Genomic DNA, 6,000 nt, shown 5'->3' with positions numbered 1-6,000 from the left:
AGGCTAGGAGAGCGTAGACCTAGATGCGCGTGAAGAGCGTTGTTTTATCAGACCTGACATTTTTTTAATCTGGTAGAAATTTACCGGTGTTTCGAAGGAACGTTCTACTTCCATTTTCACGGAGAAGATATACTGTTGAGCAAGAAACAAACAGCAAGCTTGCTCATTGCTTGATTAGCATAACCCTGACCCTGACGATGGAGGCAGTACATTTCCGAAACGTCTGGGGACTTCTACTGTACTACACAGTGTCAGATCCCAGATGATGGTACATTTCACGATGACTACTGTGAGAACTTCAGATCTAATAAGAATTATTTTATGTACGAAAGGGTCTAGTGGTGGTCTCTAACATTTTCTCAGCTTCTGCTGCATGGAGTTGGTTATATAAAATTTGCTGCATCTGTTCGCCAATTTTGACATGCATAGCTGACAGGTTTGTATGTTAACAGTTTCTGCATCCAGTGTAACTTTCAGGGCCAACAGTTTGATGCTGTTTAGGGAACAATCGCGGGGCACGCGGTAGCGTAGTTGGTTGAGGCACTATGCTACAAACTGGAAGGTCGCGGGAACGAATCCCGATGAGGTTTCTGGATTTTTCAATTGACCTAATCCTTCCAGCCGCACTATGGTCCTGGGGTCGGCTCAGCCTCTAAGAGAAAAGAGTACCAGGAATATTCCTGGGGTTAAAGGGCGGTCGGCGCTTAAGGCTGACAACCTCACTGCCATCTGTGAACAGATTGTCTAGAAAATGTGAGAGCCTCAACTTCTCACAACCCTATGAGCCTCCACGGCCTGTTACAGGGATACCTTTACTTACTTACTTTACTCAGGGAACAATCGCTGTTTATTGTGAGAAACACATGAAACGCGTAAATACACTGTCTGGGTAAAATGTAGTGTTTTTAATATTGATATTAAAGCATGGGGATCATTTCATAACCACTCATTTTTTTTAATTCCCTTAGTGGGGGGTGGAGTCCAACTGGGTCCGCTCGGCACGGCGGCCACTGATGGGCTATTACAGCCTGCCCGGGTGATTATGATGATGGAGAATTTTTTGGAATGAAGATTGGCAGGGGAAACAGAAGTACTCGGAGAAAACACTCCCAATTGCCACTTTGTCCACCACAAATCCCACTTGACCAGACTCGGGATCGAACCCGGGCTGCCGCGGTGGGAAGCCAGCGACCAACCGCTTGAACTATGGCGCGGCCTTTCATAATCACTAAGTGTTGGGGGATTACGTTTCTCTATTAACATAATTTTGATGTGTTCATGCATACTGGTGACTAGACATCAACTTCCGACCTCCGACAGTGCTAAACAAGACAATCTACTTCGAGTAGAGTGGGCGTTTCCTCAGTGAACTTTTTCTTTGTAATGTTGGTAGCTGCGGATCTGTTACCTGTCGCCCACTGCGGACAGCGCATCGCATGATCCGTCCTCTCTCTCTCTCTTTCTCTCTCTTTCCTCTCCACTGTGTGGTCAGTAGTGATCAGTCAGACGCTGGAAGCGGAGCTGTATGTTGAAGAGGTTAGATACATCTCAGGCTGCGTAGTCAAGGTGTTCAATTGCTTGCGGGAACTGTTCCTGTTTGGTCTTGCTTATATCAAAAGTGCAGTGAGATATAAGACAGATGACATCTCGAATAAGATGTGCTGTTCATCTGAAAACTTTTTATCATTTCTCAATGATGGCTTCGTGAAGTCTTAAGATCCAAGATCCCAGGTAAGTACATTGTCTTCTGTTTTCTTCGGTTTAATGTATTATGTCATCTTACCTGATTTTTCCGTTTGTTTGTTTTTTTGTGTGTCTGTATGTGTTGCGTGTGAGTTTTGCACTTTAAGGGAAACTAATATTTTTCTCAACATTTTTGTCTATGCGTGTGTATAATAATCTTGTTTAGAGATGTCATCTCTGAGAATTGTGATTGTGCGAAGTTGTATAGGGCATTTTCGCTTCGAATTAGTTTGGTTTTCATTTCTGTAACTTGAACGGGGCTTTCTTACTAATTTTGTTCCAGTTACGTCACGTTTCATGTTTTAGCAATTCCATAAATTACATTTTAGTACACGCAGTTCTTAAATAACCGTTTGTTGTTGGGCCATTGATTGTTATAGTAACGCTTTTCAACAGTGCATAAATATTTCTGGAATACCCGCCTTAGAATAGGGTTTCACGGGGACTCTGAAATTTAACGTCCTGGATCTCCAGTTTGCTGATGAAAGACGAGGGTACTTTGCCGGTTTTCCTTTTAAAACTTGGACAAAATATAGTTTGAGCTACGTCGTATATGTGTTACTCTGTTAACCGTTTAAAGCACCACCTGTTTTTAACATTCAAACGCGCTGTTTTGCCCAAACAGTGAATTAATGTGTTAGAATTGATTATCGCAATAAACTGAAATTATTTCCCTAAACAGCGTTAACTTGTTTGTCTTTTGAATGGAGACGAAATTCGTTTTTCGTGAAGCAGGAACTGAATTTTTTAACATTATTTACGGAAACTTGAGGCTTCAAAGGATTAATATAAGACATAGAATCAGTTGCCAAGCTGAACTTCGCGAATCTGTAGCCTTACTTCAGATGCCCACGTTTTCGTATTTAGGCTGTACTGCGCATATACAATTATATCCGATAAAACGTAGAGTTTCGGAGAATCAGTTTAACCGAAATGCGTCGTATCACGGATGCTGTTGTCTTCTAATCCATGTTTCTGCAACGTTCATTTGTAGTGCTACACCAGTCAGTCACCCCTTTACATGTAACGGTGTTCATAAGTATTTAGGCAATCATGAGTGAAAATTATGCTCATCCTTAAATTAGAACCGACGCCTTATTTACGTTCAAAGAATTGTTTGGTGCTTTATGGATATGTTCCCCCCACCAAAATTTAGCAAGAAAAAATATTCAATTATTAGTGTACTAGTGACAGAATTACAATTACATTCTTCTGGGATGTGACGCCGTGTGGTTTGGGAGAAAGGGGTCACCATTTTAGGGAGGAAATCGTTTCCTCCATCTGTAGGATATAAGAGTGATCTCAAAACTTCCGGCTGTAAGAATTTCAAGTCTTCTTCATGTGAAACTCATTGCCTTGTGACTGCGTGGAATAGTCAGGTATGAGTACGGTGATGGAGTTATTACAGTTCGTTGAAATGCCGGTACGTTATTCGGTATGCCATGACGTTTCGTCCAATTGAAACGATAATGAAGACACCAATATGTGCATGTGGCCTGCTCAAGTAGTGTTGTCTGTTGTTAACCCAATTCCTGCCGTATACAAACCGAACATCTCCATTACAAAGACCTCCGTATAATGTAGATTGGGGGAATAATCGCTGCTTTTTATGAAAATCTTATGAAAACCTTGAATTCACTGCGTGAGCACAACGCGAAATTCTTGGTGTTGAACCCGGTGATGTATATAGAAACCGCTGTGCTTTATTGAGATGGTTATTTCTGGCGACGGTATGCCGCTGCCCGTTGCGTACTTTGTCATACGTTGTACCATTCGTAGTCACCTGGCCCGCAGCTCTTCAACGGTTGTCCGGCAGCCAAGACCATAGGGTGCTTCAACTGAATTTCATCTGCTTAATCCTTGAAAAAAAAAATCGTTCTTGGGAAGATTATTATAACGCAGTAAATTCGAAATAGAAATCCATTTTCTTCCCGATTGGAAAGCTGTGTGTAATCAGTGTGTGATTTGGAAGCTCCCATAGCAGTGACTAGCAAGATTTGTCTTCTGCGATATAACTCCGTTTAGTGCGTTGAAAGTTTTGTTGGCGGGTTTAAGTCCCGATGAGGTCATCGGATATTTTTCAGTTGACCTAATCCTTCCAGCCGCACTAGGCCCTGGGGTTTACTCAGTCTCTAACAGAAATGAGTACCAGGAATTAATTAAATAATTTTCCTGGGGAGTAAAGCGCGGCCGGCGCGTAAGGCTGACAACCTTACCGCCATCTTTGAGCCGATTGTCTAGATAATGTGGGACCTTTAACGTCTCACAACCCTTTGGGCCTTCACGGCCTGGAACAGGGGTAGCTTTACTTTACTTAGTTTTACACAGCTTTATTTATATCACAGAAGATATAATCGTTAAGGGTTGTTATCAGGGGTTAGTACGAATGTCTGCAACTTATTGTCAAGAGGAAGAATGTTGAAGGTGTAGCAAGTTAGGAACCATACTCAGTGTAACGATTTTTGCACGATGATTGCGTTACTGCTGCCCGATTTTCAATCCGTGAATGCAAGAATTTGATGCTCTGTTAGTAGCGTGTAAGAGGTTGGACGGGTGGGCGGTAGCCATATCGTCCAAATTGTTGGACGACGTATCTGGAAAACCGTGAGACTTATGGAAAAGTCTGTGGTGCGAAAAATACGTGTTTCGGTTTCCTTCACAACGTTTGTTAGAACATATTTTGGCTTTAACTGTTAAGTTAACGCCATATTTACTCTTGAGAGTAGCTCAAAAACGGAAGTGCCTTTACCAAAAGTTGGAATAGGTGGAGAAGCAAGTTAACGTGAAGTTATCCTTGCGCTTAATTAAATACCACGCCAAGAAGACGGGAGGAGGAATGGAGGTATTACTCCATGCATTCGTAATCTCGGCACTTGCTGCTTTTTCCCCAGGGAAGCAGCTCGCGGTACTCGTGGGTCAGAGAGTTGAGAGCCGGTGTGGACGCTATGGAGAAAAGAGAAATATCTCCTTTCCGTGAATCGAACCCCGATACCTCGGCCATCAAGCTCAGAACATAGTCTATATCGGTTGATATTTCCCTGCTCATGGAAGTCCGGTCAGTGGCTGTTGAGTTCTGTGCAGACAGACGCAGCGGAGACGGAAGTGGCATTTCTCCAGCCGCACGTTGTAACTGCCGTGGGCGATGTGCACAGGAGACAGTGCCACTGCACGAAGTACGGGCACCGCAGTATCGTGCTGTTCCCTCAAATGGGGTTATGCACTTATCTCTTTCCATGTATTATGTTGCGCTATCTTCAATGTTTACTTTGCTTGCAACCGTAAGATTTCAGAATACTTTATTCTGTTAAGTCGATTTAAGTTGCAGTGTTCGCAAGAATTTGTGTTGATGGACATACTCGGGTGATTTTCAGTCTTAACGTCGTTTAACAAACAGAATGCTACTGCTGTGACGTTTTATCCCAAACCACCAGATAATCACTTGATTATCAATGGACTTAGAACCAGTTTGCAAGGCTTCCGAAATTCCTTCCCCGAAGGCACTAATCTTGCAGATGGCAACTGCAGTATTTGTCGAAACGTTGGGAAGCTTTCAGAATTCTACGCTGCTTATTCTCGAAAGCGGAAATCACAAGTAACTTCATGGAGCTGAATCCTTCTTGGGAAGCTGCCAGTTACGTAACTAGTCAGACTTACCAAAATTTTACGGAACGCGAAGCTTCATTACCGTGTTCGCAAGAACCTGCCACTTGTCCTTATCCTGAGCCAGATCATTCCGGTCTATACCACCCCATCCTGTCTCTCTAAGATCCATTTTAATCTTAACCATCCAAGTACGTCTTGGTCTTCCTAGTTGTCTTTTTCTTTTTGGCTTTCCCACCAATATCCTACATGCCAACCTAAGTCGTACAGTTGATTTTATATATGGCGGAAATATCTGGAAACTGCAGTCATGCTAATTGTATCTTATTTGAGGGGAGACAGAATCAAGTTTTGTGGAAATGGTACTGCCTGCTTATTGCTGTATCTAATGAAGGCATTTACTTCAGTATGAAGAGTCAATCTGACCAGACTTAGGAGTTCAGTCGGGACGAGTAGACTCCAAACCGTGTAATTACTTCTGTCTGATCCAACCATCTCCTCGGAGGGTTTCCACAATTTCTGTTTCCCCCAGGGGGCTGTTGATTTCTGATTTAACTGTATTTGTAACCATCCTTGGTACGGACTTTTGGTGTAATGTGAAAGGAATTATTACTGTATCTGTCTTAGGACAGTTCTGTTTAATAATGCTTAAAGAAT

General features: G+C 42.6%; 1 protein-coding gene across 3 annotated transcripts in view; it reads left to right on the top strand.

The window, feature by feature from the left end:
• Window positions 1-1,493: 1,493 nt before the first annotated feature.
• LOC111872105 overlaps window positions 1,494-6,000 on the top strand; it is a 214,133-nt gene continuing 209,626 nt past the window's right edge. For all 3 annotated transcript variants that reach the window (XR_004513870.1, XM_023865672.2, XM_033754533.1), the window contains exon 1: window positions 1,494-1,731. The gene's annotated coding sequence lies outside the window, so the exon portion shown is untranslated. The remainder of the gene's footprint in view (window positions 1,732-6,000) is intronic.

This window comes from Cryptotermes secundus, unplaced genomic scaffold, assembly GCF_002891405.2.
Source record: "Cryptotermes secundus unplaced genomic scaffold, Csec_1.0 scaffold417, whole genome shotgun sequence".
Taxonomy (NCBI): domain Eukaryota; kingdom Metazoa; phylum Arthropoda; class Insecta; order Blattodea; family Kalotermitidae; genus Cryptotermes; species Cryptotermes secundus.
The sequence above is the reverse complement of the archived record's forward strand: the minus strand, read 5'-3'. Positions and strand labels throughout refer to the sequence as shown.